This window comes from Colobus angolensis, unplaced genomic scaffold (assembly GCF_000951035.1).
Source record: "Colobus angolensis palliatus isolate OR3802 unplaced genomic scaffold, Cang.pa_1.0 Scaffold7, whole genome shotgun sequence".
NCBI classification, from domain to species: domain Eukaryota; kingdom Metazoa; phylum Chordata; class Mammalia; order Primates; family Cercopithecidae; genus Colobus; species Colobus angolensis.
Window position 1 is genome coordinate 21774239 of NW_012120709.1, and position 17709 is coordinate 21791947.

Here is a 17709-nt window from a genome sequence, read left to right on the forward strand (position 1 = left end):
GTGTTCCTCAGTTATCCTCACAATTGCCTTGATATTTCAATTTCTAGTATCTTCATTCAATCATATGTTGAGAGCCTTGAACAATGGTTATATCCATTCATTGTCCACCTACTATGTGCTGGGGCCCTGCCAGGTTAAATTCTGCAGCCAACTGGCTAAGAGCATTAATCATGTACTGGAGAGGATAAAGAAGCCTTTCTTTGGAAATAAAATAATATACCTGCTACTTTGACATTTGTATAAGTCACATATCCAAAAGCTGGCGCTGATACCGTATTTGTTATTGAAAACACTTAAGAGCAGTGAGGTACAGTAAGTACAACTACAATACAACTGAGCCACCTAAAAACAACTTGCACTTCTGCTGACTTTGTTGGCTGCATCCTAACCAAAAATGCACAGTGAAATTAAATTATACTGCCGATAAGAGTTTTATGTTCCTCGGCATAGATGAAATGGAGCATTTGCCAAAACCTGCTAACACTGCTTACGTGACTATTAATGAAAACAGGACCTGTACCTGAACAGCATCAAATGGGTGACTCGAGACAGTGACGGAGAAAACTATATACACACATGTTCCGATGAAATCCTAGAATTAAATGCTGACACCCAAAAGGCATGCAGGTTAAGTGACTGCGGCAGATGAAAATATATCAAAGCCAGATACATTTCCTGTTGAAAATTCCTTACATTCCATGACTAAATCCTAACCGCCACAAGCAGCATTGCAATCTCCGATTGTGCTGATGCACAGAAAGGGAACTGTACTCGTGTGGTCGTGCTGTCAGCAGAACCCCTAGACAGAACACAGTTGCAGTCTTAAGGCAAAATAAAAGTGTCTAGAAGGCAATTCACATGTTTTCACACAAGGAGTGACAACTGTGACCTTCAGCCCCTTCTAAAGGTTCTTCTGCCTTAAAATCTTACTAGGTTCTTGTAGCCTACTCATAAAATACAGCAAGAATTTTATTTTATTTTTTTAAGATTTTAATTGAACACTACAATGAAACTGTCTTGATACACTCGTGGTCCTCATGGCAATCACTATTTACTGACTACAAAGGTACTAGGCATTCAGGGTATTCAAACTGTGTTTTGTTTTGTTTTGTTTTTTTTTGAGACGGAGTCTCGCTCTGTCGCCCAGGCTGGAGTGCAGTGGCCGGATCTTAGCTCACTGCAAGCTCCGCCTCCCGGGTTTACGCCATTCTCCTGCCTCAGCCTCCGGAGTAGCTAGGACTACAGGCGCCCGCCACCTCGCCCGGCGAGTTTTTTGTATTTTTAGTAGAGACGGGGTTTCACCGTGTTAGCCAGGATGGTCTCAATCTCCTGACCTCGTGATCCGCCCGTCTCGGCCTCCCAAAGTGCTGGGATTACAGGCTTGAGCCACCGCGCCCGGCCTCAAACTGTGTTTTAAACTATCATTTACATTTTGACTAAGAACCCCCAAAACATTCTATAATGTCTATATGTAATTAATGATAGCCTATTTCTTGATCTCAAATTCTGCAAGAGCGGGGTAGAGAAAGATGTTGCTAAAGAAATGGAAAACAAAAACTACCGTGAAGCAAAACAACCACTCAGACAACAAACAACATTGAATCACCACCAATATCTAGCGCTTGTCTGTAAAATCTCATTAGCAAATCATCCTTTATAAACTAGAGCTACTGACAGGATTCAGGACATGCAGAGCTGGGTACCTGGCAATTCTCTTGCCAGAAAGAAGTCAGTAGGATTATAATGAAGTATTATCGGAGTTGCAGTTAATCTATAGTCCATAAAGGAAATCAGAATGTATAACTCAGATTCTAGCTATGACTATCCAGCTCTCACTTGAAACATTTTAAGAGTCCCACAGTAGATCCAGCACTGTGACTGCTGGATAAAATTGAGTGACCTGTATTTTGTTGAAGTTGACCCTGAATGGTGTATACAAGCCAGTATTTATGACTGCTTATGATTCTTCACCATATTTTGCATGTGACTGAGAAGAAAGCACTTCTAAGAGCCAAATTTATTTCAAGGAAAATTCATACTATGTCTTCAGATTGCACATATGTCTGGGCATATGCATACCCCCAATACACCCGTGCATGCCAAAAACACTGCCCCAAATCACACACCCAAACCTTATTGTTTTTTTTTTTTTTTTGGAGACAGGGTCTTACTCTGTACCCCAGGCTGGAGTACAGTGGCACAATCATGCCTCACTGCAGCCTCGACCTTCTGGGCACAAGTGATTCTCCCAATTCACCTGCCCGAGTAGCTGGGACACAGGTGTACACCACCACACCCGAGTATTTTTTTTTATTTTTGGTAGAGATAGAGTCTCTTTCTGTTGCCCAGGCTGATCTCAAACTCCTGGGCTCAAGTGATCCTCCCGCCTTGGCCTCTCAAAGTGCTGGGATTACAGGTGAGAGCCACAGCACCCAGGCCCTAAACCTTATTTTTCCATATTCTGAATAATTTTAAACTCTGTTGAGTTTGGGTACAGGTAGTTTGTTTCATTTAAATACTGGAGTAACATTATTCAAAAACAAGTCCTAACAGTGGCTTGTAATAAACTTTTCACCGAGGTTAATGATGCCTACATCTACGGAATATTGATGAGACAGAATTGCCTAAGAAGCACTTAGCATAAAATAAAATAAAATCAAACCAAGTACCAAAACACAGTCAATTTCCTTTTTCCTATCTTATACCACTGAGAGTTAACTAGATTAGCCATTGGAATGTTGATTCTTAAAAAAATGTCCCTTGGTATCAGAAAACTGACAGTTTGTATTTTACTTTTTAAACCCGACAAGGCATCCTGTTTTCTATCTTATCTTCAAGAGAAAAGGCAGCTAAGGATAATTTCCACAGGCCTCAAGAGCATTGAGACCTAGTCAACAAAACTAGTTTTAATTAACAGATAAGTTTGCAGTTTAAGGCAAGAAATTTACTTAAAACTGTTTTAGGGAAAAGCCTGGAGAATAATAGTATAAACAGATTATTAGAGAGGTTTTTTTTAGTATCTCTATTATACAGTCTTCCATATCGAGGCAGATCTTGGCAGAGACAGATGGCCTAAGCCTCTATTTAACAATGAATGATTAAAAGCAAAGGAAAAAAGGCAAGATACTATTTAATCTTTCTTCACAAACAAACATCAATAAAGCAATGAGGTTATTGAGTATTTTTATGCTTATAACCCCAAAGGAAGTACCCCTCACTAATTAAATGTGTACCGGTAACATCATTACTTTTACAAATCCAATGTAGATACTAATTCTATTAGAAGTCTACCTAGAAAATGTGTTCAGTTGTTTCTTCATTCAATAGTCAAGCACCTACTAGGTGCTAGGTGATGGGAATACAGAGCAAAGCTGTTGTCATCTGCTAAGGAATCTGAACTTCATGTTTATCTCATTAACCAATTTCAAGTCCCTACCAACAGAAGAATCACAGATTTGCCCAATCCAGATCAATCTTCCATTAAGAATCAATCTTATAAGCCAAGAGGCTCAGGCTCTTTAGCCTCTTGTCACTATACTCAAAGTTCTTTTGGCCCCACTGAGTGAACCTGGCACCAGTTCCATGATCAGCAGGACGTGGCATAGCTAGTGCCAAAATACCGCAAGCATTCAAGCACCAGTGACCTTAAATCGAGGTCATTATTACCATCTCCTACCGTTTTTTTGACAGTTGGCTGCTGTTCTCTGAATGTCAGAATCCTCTAAATTCTACTGCATCATTCAACGTGTGGAACAAGGGTGATTAGGGTGCTCCAGGTAATGTCTTTTCAATATTAAAGAAAATAGTTCCCTCTCTTCTTGTAAGAAATGGGTTAATGATTCAGAAACTCTGGACAGTGATAGATTTGTTTGTTTGCCCACTCCATTTTAGGCTAATTTTCCATTTTAAGCAGCAATCTGGATGACTAAGTTAAGAATAACAGAAAGAATAAGATGAACGCATACAAAAGCACAATTGAGAAGGCTTAAGATAAACAGAAATTTGTTTCCTTAGATTCAAGGTCCACTGATCATTGCATCAATTCAACTAGGAAGGCTGAAGAATGCCTTCATTCACTAATGGGAAAGGGTAAGATTCTTGGACTATTTTAGTGTTTTATTGGGGTCTGAATCAAATGACCTTGGGATCGTATGTTCTTATAATTTTAAATACAGTCATACACCACATAACAACTTTCAGTCAACAATGTACAGCTTATACAACAGTGATCCCGTAAGATTATAATGCCATATTTTTACTGGACATTTTCTGTTTAGACATGTTTAGATCACAAATACCACTGTGTTACAATTGCTTACTGTATTCATTACAGTTAACATGCTGTACAGGTCTGTAGCCTAAGAGCAATGAGCTGTAGCATACAGCCTAGGTGTGTCATAGGCTATACCATTCAGGTTTGTGTAAATCCACTCTATGATTTTTGCATTATGATGAAATTGCCTAACAACGCATTTCTCAGAACATATCCCCATCGTTAAGCAACACGTGACTGTATATCTGTGATCTATCTCAGTGAAATTTCAGGCATGCTCATTCTTATTCTGTCTGGCAATGAGTGTGTCTCAGTTTCAAAACCTACAGTTCTTGAATTATTTGCTTCTATAAATCTCTTTTCTAAGGCCTAGTTATTTCAAATGTGTTCCTAACATTTACATTTATGCCCATCCTTAAGTCTCCTTTACACTTGAAACCCTCCCAATTAACACTCTCTCCTATCCTTTTTCCACTTTTTTTGTTTTTCCTTTTTAAGTAATCACTTGCTTAAATCAACTCCTTCCCTGTATTCGCAATGGAAACAACTGGACTTGGTCTTGTAGAAGCACACGTCTATCATGGCCATAAATATCACCATTTAAAAAGTCTTCATGAATTTTCTGTAGTGGGGGAAACTATAAAGCACTAGGAAGAAAAAAAAACAAAAAAAAACGTTTTGTTTAACTTGTTTAGCAGGGACCATACCCACTCTGGTCATATTATAGTTGTGACAGCATATTGGTATCTATGATACTTCTTGAATCCTGTCACTGTCAGTCAGTACTAACACTTAAGTTATTGACAGCTTCACCTCTCCAATTTTATTTCACATTTGGCACATTATCACTCTCTACTCTCGAAAAATTTTAAACAGCTTCACAAAGCAATCAATTAATATACCACATACATAATAAATGTAAAAGTAGTAAAATGAACAATTCAGAACTTATTTATGTTGGCATGTACCTCATTTAAAAACAGTTGCATTAGCATTTACTTAGCTATATCTGGCTTTTCATTTGATAAAGAGAACATAATATTAAAAATTATATTCTTTATCCATATTCACCTATACCTATTTGTAGATGTTTATGGAAAAACGTGACAGGCTTAATGAAGCAATGATGATGCCCATTCCCTCTGTAGAAAATGCCCTGATGTGAAGGGCACTTTGCAGAGTCATCCTGGTGGACTTCTCTAGTGTACCCCCATGCATGGCTAGTCCCACCAGCTGAGTCACACATTCACCACAAGTGGACTGGGTTTGGTCCCAAGCCTCTTTACTCCAACTGTATTAATCAAATAGGATGGGAACAGATTATTCCATATAAATCCATGAAATACGAGTGTAAACAGAAAGTGATTCACTGCTTCTATCAAAATTAAGCAGAATGTTTGAATGGACTTCATCAAGATGAGTCATTAAAAAATACTAAAGCTGATGTAGGTTAGATAACTGAGAAGTTGTGGGGAAATTTAGTAAAAATCTAGGAGGATTCCGTATTTAGATTGTTTCCTAATATCTTTAAATTACCATGCCAATTTAGAGAGACAGGGATTGAAAATCATAGAGATTAGCATTGTGGGTATTGTTTATACAAGGAAGATGTCAGGAAATTTTAACTAGGCCTTGACCTGATATCAAATGTTGGCAAATAAAAAAAGAAAAATACCTGTATATAGATTTAACATTAATATGAAAAGTAGAAGGTGTGTATTTATAATTTGTTATGACTTTTTCTGATTAATCAACTACTAGCATCAATAAACCAGACAAGAAGACTTCTACAATAACTTTTTAATTACCTCATATATTAGCTAAGGTGTTCTGAGTGCGGCAAAAAAATAAAAAAAAAAAAATTCTTTGTTTAAACCCCAAATATATAAATATTTTCAGAAAATCAAACAAACAAAAAAGCTGAAAGGCCCACATTGCTAATCTTGCTTAAACTAAGACTCAATTTTTAGGATAAGAGCATTTAGAAATTCAGGATCATTAACATCGGAAGATTTTACCCAAGTGTCCCACACAGTCACAATTAACACTGGGGCAGTTGTCTACTGATTGGGCATTTGTGGGAACACAGAATAGGTTTTATATATGAGGGCCACTGCCATAAACTGCCAAGATTAATCTGCCCACTGTGTGGTAATATTTTCATTCAAATTAATGGCTCCTTTTTGCCAGGACACATTCATTTCTGTCACTCGGGTCACATGTTATCATCCAGCCTTCCACCGATAGCGCTGGCATTTACTATACTCTGCTCTGACCATATAATGCATGCACATTTGGAATCATCAGAAGCAAACATCACATTTCTCCGCAGCACAAAAACAGGTGAACAAAAAGACTTGCTAAGCAAATTGCCTGTCTCGGTGCCTCCTTGATAGGAAAAGTCAGGAACCTACTTAAATATTTATTTTTAATTCCTCTGGCTAAGATTCTGACATGCAAAAATACAAAATGCACAGCTTTTTAGTGTCAAGTGATATCCAAAGCAACAGGCAGTGCATTTTACACATAGGCCATCTGTACAGGATTTTGTAAGGTTGTAAAGAGGGTTAGTCTTCTAGTACCTGGGAGTTCATATCCCCTCGGAGATCCTGAAAAGTCTCTTTGTATATGTAGAGAGTTGCTAATATTTTCCTTTCTTCTACTCATCACACAACATGCAAAGAAATATGTCATTTTGTTTCCAAATCTGTGTGATGTAAAAAATGGCACTAGAGAAAGAAAGGAAGAGAAATAGCATCCCAAGGATACATTTGTGTTCAAATTTCTTAGAACATGTATTTCCTCCAAATAGGTCAAGGCAATTTACAAAAACAAAACCAAAAACTTGAGTAATACAGAGGAAATTTGATGTATATGACTTGAGTTACTCAAAGTCAGAGTAAGTCAACACCAAAAAGCAGAACAAAAAAGGCTTAAATTACCTTTACCCCTAAAGTAATCTTTCTACATTATTTCACTAGGAATTAATGTGAAATAGTCTGAAAAGTGCTGAGCACATTTAAACAATTTTATGTGTGGTCAATTCTTCCTTTGAGTATCCTAACATCTGGTCAGTTGGAATTTAAAATATTTCAGACTTTGGGATAGGCCATGCAATGTTACCCAGACATGCTGAACCAAACAAAAGTCTTAATAGCTTTTGTAAAGCCGGGTGCAGTGGCCATGTGCCAGCAGTTCCGCTACTCCGGAGGCTGAGGCAGGAGGACAGCATGAGCCCAGGAGTTCGAGGCTGCAGTGAGCTATGACTGCGCCTGTGAATAGCCACCACACTTCAGCCTGGGGCACATAGCAAGGCCCCATCTCTAAAAATAATCATCATATATGTAAGAATTTCCAAGACTTCTGTTTTGTATGATATCCTAAATGTTAGAGATTAAAAAACAAACAAGGCGTGCTGGTTAGACAACCCATTTTCTCTGAGAAAGGTACCCAATGCCCATATGGAATTAGTCTTTGTACAAAGAAGTTTCTTTCCATTTGCTTAACCTATGAAGGATGAACCTATACATCAAATCATTTACATTTTCTTTTTATTCTAATTATTAAAATAATGCATATTCATTATAGAAAATGAAACAGAAAATAATAAAGGAATAACGAGAATACGAATCCCACTGCCCAGTCAACCACTGTTAGCATTTTGTTGCATTTCTTCCACGTTTTTCTTTTCTGTGTACTTTTAGCATACTGATATGCATATAAATTTTATATATTTTAACATGATTTTAAGAAATTATTCAGTAGTCTTCTGATTTCACTTTCTGTAGTTTAATAAATTTTAATCAATTCTCTGGAAATGCTTAGAATTTCTTAGAAAAAGAAACAGTAAGGTTATCTCCAGAAGTAGATACTTTATATATCCAAATTCAAGTTTAAGTGAATCCTGAATATAAGATGATCTCTCATTTTCCATATGAGATGATTTCCTCAAAAAATAATTTTTTTTTTAACAACTTGTTTGCATTAACTTTTAAGACTGAGATTGAAATGGTTAAATGTCTAGGTATAGTATTTCCTTCATTTAGTCGTATGCACATTCAAAATCACATGGCATATTATAGAGCATATTTAATTTAGAAAAGCTCCTTGTTTTCTTTCCTCTCACATTTCATTAAGAACTCCCCAGGCACAAAAATGTCTTTATTATCACCAGATTCTTTTTTTTTTTTTTTTACTTTCCTTAGCAAATCATCTTCCCTTCTAGATTGTTTGAGGTATAGCACTTTTTAAAATTCATGTATGGCACAGTTACCACAAGTACCAATTTGCTAAATAGCAGGACAGTTTGTCATAGATCCTGCAGGGGTATAATTGTGATCTCCATAGCAATGACACTTGTGGTGTTGCTTTATCTGTTCTTAAAAAGGGTTGTTTACAATAATGCGTAACACTTGTAGTTGTGAGGTCATGCCCAGATTACTAAATTTGTGCTAAATTTCTTTCTTCTTTTTAAATCTGATTTTACCACTAACTTCTTCAAGCACCATAAGCAAACATTCATGAAAGCCATTTTGATGTTCAAAATAAAGTACTGTAATTGAAAGATTAGTCAGTAATATGAGAGCCTTTGTAAGAACCTGAATATATATAATGACTTCTTTTTTGAATGATAATGTTCTGTGAAGAAAATCCTAATATTAGGGGCACATACAGTAACAAGAACACCTGAATAGCCCATAATAATTTTCCTTGTAGCGTATTTTTTTTCCTATCCATCCCTTGGTTAACATGACTCTAAGACTAAAAGCATTACTACAACAACTATATTTGTGGTTAAATAAATCTGAATAATAACTTCTAGTACAGTACCGTCCAACAGAAGTTTCTGCAATGTCAGGAATGCTCTATATCTATGCTGTCCAATACGATAGCCACTAGCCACATATGGCTATTAGCACTTGTAATGTGTCTTGTACTACTAAGGAACTGAATTTTTAATTAACTTTAAATTGAAATAGCCAAGGTGGCTAGTGGCTAATGGCTACCCTACTAAATTGTAGTGTGGTTCTAGAGGGGAAGAGGTCCTCTTAGTCCTTACAGTTCCCCAGTGCCTAGCAGAGTGAAAAAAATCTTTTAAAAAAAAAGTAAGCATAGGTAAGCAACAACACTTTGTTAGATGAATCCTAAAAAGGGAAGTCTCTTTCCCTTAATAAAGGCATCAGGGAATCACTGTAAGCAGCAGATTGTTCTAGGTACAGGAAAACTAAAAGCAGCAGATTGTCCTAGGTACAGGAAAACTAAAATGCCCCTAATAGCCCAATCTCACTGCAAAGATGCCACTAAAAGAAAGCTAATTTCCACGGCACCTTCTTTGCATATATTTCCAAGGGCACCTTCATATATTTCTTATGGCACCTTCTTTGAAACCTTCGGGCAAATGTGAGAAACATTAAGAAAGCTGTAATTTTATTTTTAAACTCTCCTAGGATTCTATGGGAGTGGTTAATCGGTTGTTCAGAGCGAGTAATATGAACTGGGCATGTAAGATTTTATACTCCTATTTGCCTTAAGAAGCCTGGCAGAGAGTATTGTTTAACTTAACAAAACATAGTCACAGTTTTATTTTTCAATTAAATTTTAAAGCCGGGAAGAAAACTATCTCTCAGATGTTTAGAGAAAGAATAGCTAACAAATTATAAAGTAAATTAAAATATAAAAGTATAATCCCACATAAAATTCTGAACACATTTAAAGGCATATTGGCATCCTGGAATCTCTGTAACAAGTAGATTTGCAATCACCTAACGTTAACAACAGAAATAAAATTCAACCACCTCACTCATATGAAATTTCTCAATTCATTAATATCTTTACAGGTTTTACCTGTCCACAGCTTTCGTTAGACTGAAAAAACAGCACCGTGTCTGATCAGGTTTCTGACTCTAATATTAACGGAAGGGAGAGGCAAAAGCAAAAATTGAGCTACAATACATAATTCTGAAATGCTGCCACGGAAAAAAAGACTTAGCACTTTTTCCTTTCATTTCCATTTTCTTTGCAACAAATCTGTCCTTTAAGACTGAGATGTTAAGATATGACTTATCCTTGCTGAAGCCATCTCCTTATAAATGCAGATCTCCCAACAGGCTTCATAGCCCTGATCTCTTCCTTCAAGTTGCTCCTGATTCAAGCTGATAATTTTGCTCTCTTTAAGCCAGTGAAACTAAATAAGTTCTTGACACTTCAAAAAGAATTACGGGAAGAAAAATTCTCTCTCCAGACAAGTACAGGTAAGGTTCTAATCTATTGATGGGTAAAGTGTTCCTTATATTACCATGGAGCTGCCTAGAGGGGTAAGAAAGAGATCAGAGCAGAGGTATGGCTCTGGTCCTTAACCACAAACTGCACAAGTTATAAGGAGAAAGCTTCAGGTTCACAGAACACTATAACTTGTGGCCACTGATATACACCGAATGTTTGTATCCGCCCAAAATTCATGTTGAAGTCCTAAGCCCTGACGAGCAGGTATTTGGAGTCAGGCCCTTTGCAGGAAATTGGGGTTAGATGAGGTCATAAGGGTGAGGCCCTCATGATGGCATTAGTGCCCTTAAAAAAAGAGCCATCAGAGAGTTTGCTGTGTCTTCCCCTTTCACATGTGCATGTCCAAAGAAGAGGTCACGCAAACACACAGAGAGATGCTGGCTGTCTATAAGCCAAGAGAAGAGTCTCAGAATCTAACCAATCTTTCCAATGCCTTCATCTTGGATGTTCCAGCCTCCAGACTTTGAGAAATACAGTTCCATTGTTTAAGCCACCCACACTATGGGATTTTGATATGGCAGCCCAAGCAGACTAATACAGCTGCACTATGTGGACAGAGGAATACAACCTGAGTTTTATAGTTACCCACCCTGATCCCTATATATCGACCTCTGAAAGAAGTCAGAGGCACCCACACCCACAGTGAATACTTCATGTCACTACAACTCAGCTATTAAAGAATTCAGCATTAACTACCGACAATTTAACCTACATTTAAAACTAATGAAGACTTCTATTTCTCACCAAAATGAAGTTAACAGGGACAAGATTTACTGTCCTGCCTGAACAATAACAATTATAAAAAAGGAGAGACGGGTGTAAAATAAAAGAAGCAATACTTCATCGCCAATAGACCCATATTTCAAGCAATGTTAAAGTTATTAGGCAGAAGGAAAATAATAGAAATATAGGTTGACAGGGAGGAATAAAGTGCACCCAAAAAATGCACTTTTAGAAAATATATAAGACTTTTCTGTTATTATTTAAAAGATATTTTAAATTATTTTTAATTTTTAAAAGATAAATTGAATAAACAATAATAATGTATTGTGGGGTTTATAGCATATGCATAAAAGTAAAATGTTTGACAAAAGTAGCAGAAAGGCTGAGAGAGGAAAATAAAAGTACACAGTCATAAGGCTCTTAGACTACATATAAAGTGGTATAACATCATTTGCATAGACTTTGATAAGTTACAGATACATACAATAAGCTCTAAAACAACCACTAAAACAAAGAATTACAGCTGATAAACCAACAGGGGAGATAAACTGGAATAATAAACAATACTCAACACAAAATAAGAAAGAAAAAGAAGGAAAGGAGAACAAAGAGCAGATGATACAAATAAAAAAGAAATGTAAGATAATTTAAAAATTAATCATGGCAGTAAGAACATTAAAAGTAAATGATCTACACACCCAATTAAAAGGCAGAGATTGTCAGATTGGATTTATTTATTTATTTATTTTTTGAGACAGAGTCTCCCTGTCGCCCAGGCTGGAGTGCAGTGGTACGATCTGGGCTCACTGTAAGCTCCGCCTCCCGGGTTCAAGTCATTCTCCTTCCTCAGCCTCCCGAGTAGCTGGGACTACAGGTGCCCACCACCATGCCCAGCCAATGGATTTTTTTTTAAGACCCAACTACATATTTATAATAAAATCACTTTAAACATAAAGACTAACAGGTTAAAAGTAAAATAATGAGAAAAGATATATGGCATCAACACTAAAACCTAGTGTAAATGCTTCACTTAAGCATATATCTTGTATCTTTTTCATCTGACAGCATCATACCTAAAACCTTGGCAATAAGTTCATGTGATAATGGTTAAGAAGAGTATGAAAAATGCTCATTTGAAGTTTACTTTTACATCTTTTACAAAATCAGCAGTGAAGGTATAATTCATTGCTACAAATATCCCCTAGTAGGATCATATAATATATTCTTCAGAGAATTCAATGCCAAAAAAAGTCTGCATTCCATGCAAATTCATGTGCTTTCTTTAATCAGATAAGTATTCTATGAGCCAAAGTTTTCCCTTTATGTCTTGGCTAACAAACAGAAAGCTCAAAGCCAGACTAAATTAACAGAATTCTCACTTCCTTCTTCTAATCATTTTTGACCTTTCCTAAAATTATTTTTCTTACATTGTACTTTTGGAAGCAACTTTGAATTCTTTCTTTTTAAGAGTGTGCTTTATAACAGAAAAAATACCAGGAATCAGATTGAGTAGGCGCTCCTCCACTTATAAGATGTGTGACCTAAATCACAGAGGTCAAATAATTGACCTAAAGTTCCATTTTGCACCATAAATTGAGAGTATCTTAGCTTCCCCCTCAAGAACACTGATAAAAATGTGAAAGTTTGCAAATTTAACATAAAACAAAGCTAATATTAAATGAATGTAGAAGATTATCAAAATTAATGTGGTTAAATTTTTAACCAAAGTCTGATCTTACGATATAGTCATTTCCAGGCTAATTAACTTCTTTTTCACCTACTATCAATACAAATCAATTAAAAGTTAAATGTTCTGATATAGATCGATAGTCTATTCTAACAGAGAGAAGCGATAAAATGACCAGCTAGAGTCAAATTTTAGAACTCTGATTGCAGAAACAAGAACAAGGAAAACACTGGAACTCTCAAGTGAGCATGGATGAAAGAAGGCATAACCTAAACCAGGCCTAGATCTGCAGAAGTATTAAAGATGGGCCCCAAAGGCTTGTGAATTCAGGTATGCACTTGTTAACTCCTTTGATTGTCAATTAACATTTCTGCATAAGAGGAAAGAAAAGGAAAAAGGGTACAAGGACATAAATTGCTCTGATATTTTATCAAATGCAGAGTTGCCCTTAAGCAAATCTACTCCAGTACCAGGCATTCTGCTCAAAGCAATGAGGTGGGGGGTTCTCTCTCTGGCCTCAGGCAGAGCCTTAGTTGCAAGGTTCACCTGTATTTTAGCATTCCAAGTGGTCAAAGATAACTGCAGCCTGGCTTTCACAGAAGTGAAATAACTAGTCTTTTCTATCAGATGCACAGAGCAATGAGTTAAACAAGAAAAGAATTCAGATTGTACACAGGTGGCTCATCAAGAATATCGTCAATCTTGGCCAGGCGCAGTGGCTCATGCCTGTAATCCCAGGACTTTGGGAGGCTGAGGCAGGTGGATTACTTGAGGTCAGGAGCTCTAGACCAGCCTGGCCAACATGGCAAAACACCATCTCTTCTAAAAACAAAAAAATTAGCGAGGTGTGGTGGTGCACCCCTGTAGTCTCAGCTACTCAGGAGACTGAGGCATGAGAATTGCATGAACCTGGGAGGCAGAGGTTGCAGTGACTGAGATCATGCCACTGCACTCCAGCCTGGGTGACACAGGAAGACTCTGTCTCAAAAAAAAAAGAAGAAAAAGAAAAAAGAATGGACAATGAACAAAGAAAACAGGGATTCTAAGAAGAAAATGGGAGGTTCCATTTAAGTATCTATAACACAAAATAGTTCATAAAAAATAGATCAGTGGTTCTCATCCTTTGGTGAGTATCAGAATCACCTGTGGAACTTGTTAAAAATGCAGATGCCAAGCTTTACCTCCCAGAAACTACATTACTGTGTGTATGATGTATCCCAATTTCAGAATCTCCAATGTTGGTGTCAGGATTTCTCACACGCATGAATGAAAACACAAATGCATGATTTTAAGTGAAAGCTATGTAGTCTTGAATTTGAATTGGAAAAGTCAAAATGGAGTCCTTACACATTTTAAGACAACAACAATACGTTTCCTAGTTCTGCACGCTAAAAAGATCTAAAAATGTGACCTACCCAGTAGGAATAAGCATACCCCAGGGACCAGAGTACAGTTTCTAAATAACACTTCCCACTAAAAGAAATGAGCTTCTAGGAGAAATAGCTGATTCCAGGTCTGAGGCAAGAACAAAACAAAACAAAAAACTTTCTAAGATCAGCCTGGAATATCTTCTCACAATCAGAAAAGGATATTAGCAAAGGTTCTGGGGTCATAATAAAAGAGTCTTCCACTGGCCAAAAGCAGGATAATTTGAATATCAATAAGAATAATAATTGAATGGATTGAAGCATAACTATGTTTAATCCTATACATTCAAAATAATACTAAAGCAAAAGAAAACTTTCATAATTACCTTTGAAGGGTGCTGAGAACCAACTAATTATTGTGAAAATCAGTAAATAAAGATAAAGAATCAGTCATTTGTCTTGCCATTCTATATATACTGCACCTTAAGTTAAATGATAAGGGGAAGTTTCTCCTTATGAAGGAATGGCAGAATAAGATCCTCACCATTTTGCGGCCTTCACTGAAAGAATAAATCTACACAATGATCTTCAAATGGTTACTGACACCACATGCATACAAAAAGGTACAGACATTATGTACCTACCTATGAAGTATTCTTGCCCTTTATACTCTCCCAACCCCCCAAAAAAGAAAAGTAAGCTTGAATCTGATAGACTTATTTGACTAACAAGAAATCAAAAAATTTTTAAAAAGCATGTTAAACAACATCAGGAAGACGTAATAAGCAAAATCAGACTGTGGGCAATTATGGGACAAGCAGTCCAGTTTCTGAAACTTCAAGGGAGAAAAAAGGGATGAAGAAGCTATAGGTTAAAAAAAACTTGGCATGCTAATCAAGTAGTTATAACTCATGGACTTTATTTGACTCTTGACTCAACAAATAAAAATTTTTTTTCAAAGTAATAATATAAGGCAATTATAGAATTTTAATACTGACTGGATATTGTTGGTATGAAAGTATTTAGGTAAGAAAATATTGTGGTTATCTTTTTTAAAAAGAATCCCTGTCTTTTAGAGATATATACCGAAATCTTTATCGAAAGATAATGCAATGTCCATAATTTCCTTCAAAATGATCCATGGCAGGGCGAGTAAGTGAGATTGCAGGTGAAATAACATTGGTCATGAGTTAATAATTGTTGAAGTTGAGTGATAAGAACATGATATTCAATACACTATGCCCTCTGCTTTTGTATGTTTGACATTTTCAACAATAAGAAGTTTTTAAAATGTCATAAGCAAACAAAAAATGCAAAACTATGGCATTAAAGTTCAAATCTTGGTTATCACTGGGGAGGAAGGAAGAGTAGTAATTTTGAGAGGCCATGAGGAAGACTTCCGGGGTGCTGCTGGCAAAGTTCTGGACCTCAGTAATGGTTACTCAGGTGTCCATTTTGTGACAATTTACTGAGCTGTACATTTACACTATGTGTACCTCCCTGGTGTTATACTTCAACTAAAAAATAGTTAAGAATAGACTACTATTCATCAATATGAACAAAAAGATATATTTGATAGGATGACAGTATTTAACACTTTTTAATGTATAATACTTACATGGTGTTTAAGAAATGTATGGACATTAACCAAATGGAATAAAACAATGTGCTGTTAAAGTTGTAGTCTCTAATTATATTGGAACCAATCCTCAAACACAGACCCACGACAGAATCAAGATATATTACACGTAGGGAGTATGCTAATAATAATAATAATATTAATAGCAAATACTTATGAAGTACCTATCATATGCCACTTGAGTTAAAAGGTGGTTATAATTTCTCTTAATAAGTTTCTTGAATAAGCTATAAATACTCAACTTTGGCTTACAATATTAAATTCATATTTGCTGGTATGCTGTCCAGCATATATTTATTGGTATATTGAATAGCACAAACATGGACTAACAATTCTTTCTATTTAATTATTAAAGGTGGTTGTTATAATTATTAATAAATAAATTGTAAGTTTGCTATACTTTATCTTTCCAGATAGCAAACTTACAATTTATTTTGAAAAAACAAAAACAAAAGTGAGTTGAGAAGCCATGTTGCTTGGTGGTTACTAATAATATCTCTGGTGTCAGTCAGGATTTGAATCCTGGTTCATCTACAAGCTATGAGACAGTAAGCAAGTACTTAATCTTTTTGTGCTTCAGGTTTCAAATTTGTAAATGGGGAAATGGTGCTATAAGCTCTGGTTACCATGAGGATTAAATGAGATGGACCTCTTAGCTTAATGCCTGCTAAACAATATCTGCACATTAATGTTAATTACTATATATTTATTATTTTTATAATATAAAAGGATAGCTACCTGCAATATCTCCCTTGGTAGCATTTCAACATATTCCTCTAAAAGAAATATGATGAGAAAATTTTTTAAAATTAGAGGATGTTTCTATATAGTTTCTACAACAAATGAAAATTTCAAATACAGGGAGAAAACAAATAAAAATAGAAAGAGGTATGGCATAGCATAAACAGAGGGCTAAGAATTTAGAAAGCCAAGATACAAAAAAAGCTAAAATCAAAACATAATTGCTAAATGGTTTCAAACCGAAAAAATAAAACTGCTTCTAAAGACTTGAAAGTTTACATATCAAAGCAAGTTTAGAAGAAATTATTCAATAGTCATAAAGCACTGATTGACAGAATCATGTCATGTGGTACAAAAACCCATGGGAAACCTACCTGAACCAGAGATCCATGAAAAGTACATTAAGCTCTTCTCTGAAGCAGGTACCACTTACCTGAGTACAAAGAAATAGTGCCAGACACCGGCGACTCTGTCGAGTAATTCCACAGGACACTGGTGGCCTTGGTCTCTCTCTGAGTCTCCATAGCTTCTCAGAGCCCACAGGACTTTTAAGGTACTTAAATATGTGGTATATTTTGACAACAGCATGTTTTATAAGTCATTTGTCACCAGCAAACTTTAGACAAGGTTAATGAAAGTTCTGTCACTTTAATGTGTAGCCGGCTTTAAATTACAAATGTCATATGCCATGACTAAAGAAAGGGCACCGCAATAATACCATAAACCATCATCTCCAGGGACATACAGGTAATTGCATAGCTCATTAAAAAACTGTTTTAATTATTAATTGACCGTGTCAGAGTTGTCCTTTGAAGTCAATTTTAATTTTTTTTTTCCTTGCAAGCATTATGATTTCAAGCTGACCTACAGAACTTTGTGTATCACCTAAAACATTGGCAAGGGTGGCTGAGCAGAAAGCTCTCCAATACTTGAAATTATTCTCAAGTCACTTGCAAATAATTTGCTTACTGGGAGGAAGGAAACAGCAGAACACTTC

At 36.1% G+C, this 17709-nt stretch overlaps 1 protein-coding gene across 8 annotated transcripts in view; it reads right to left on the bottom strand.

The window, feature by feature from the left end:
* The window catches only part of CADM1 (cell adhesion molecule 1), a 338141-nt gene that overhangs the window by 191642 nt on the left and 128790 nt on the right, over positions 1-17709 (bottom strand). The window lies entirely within an intron of this gene.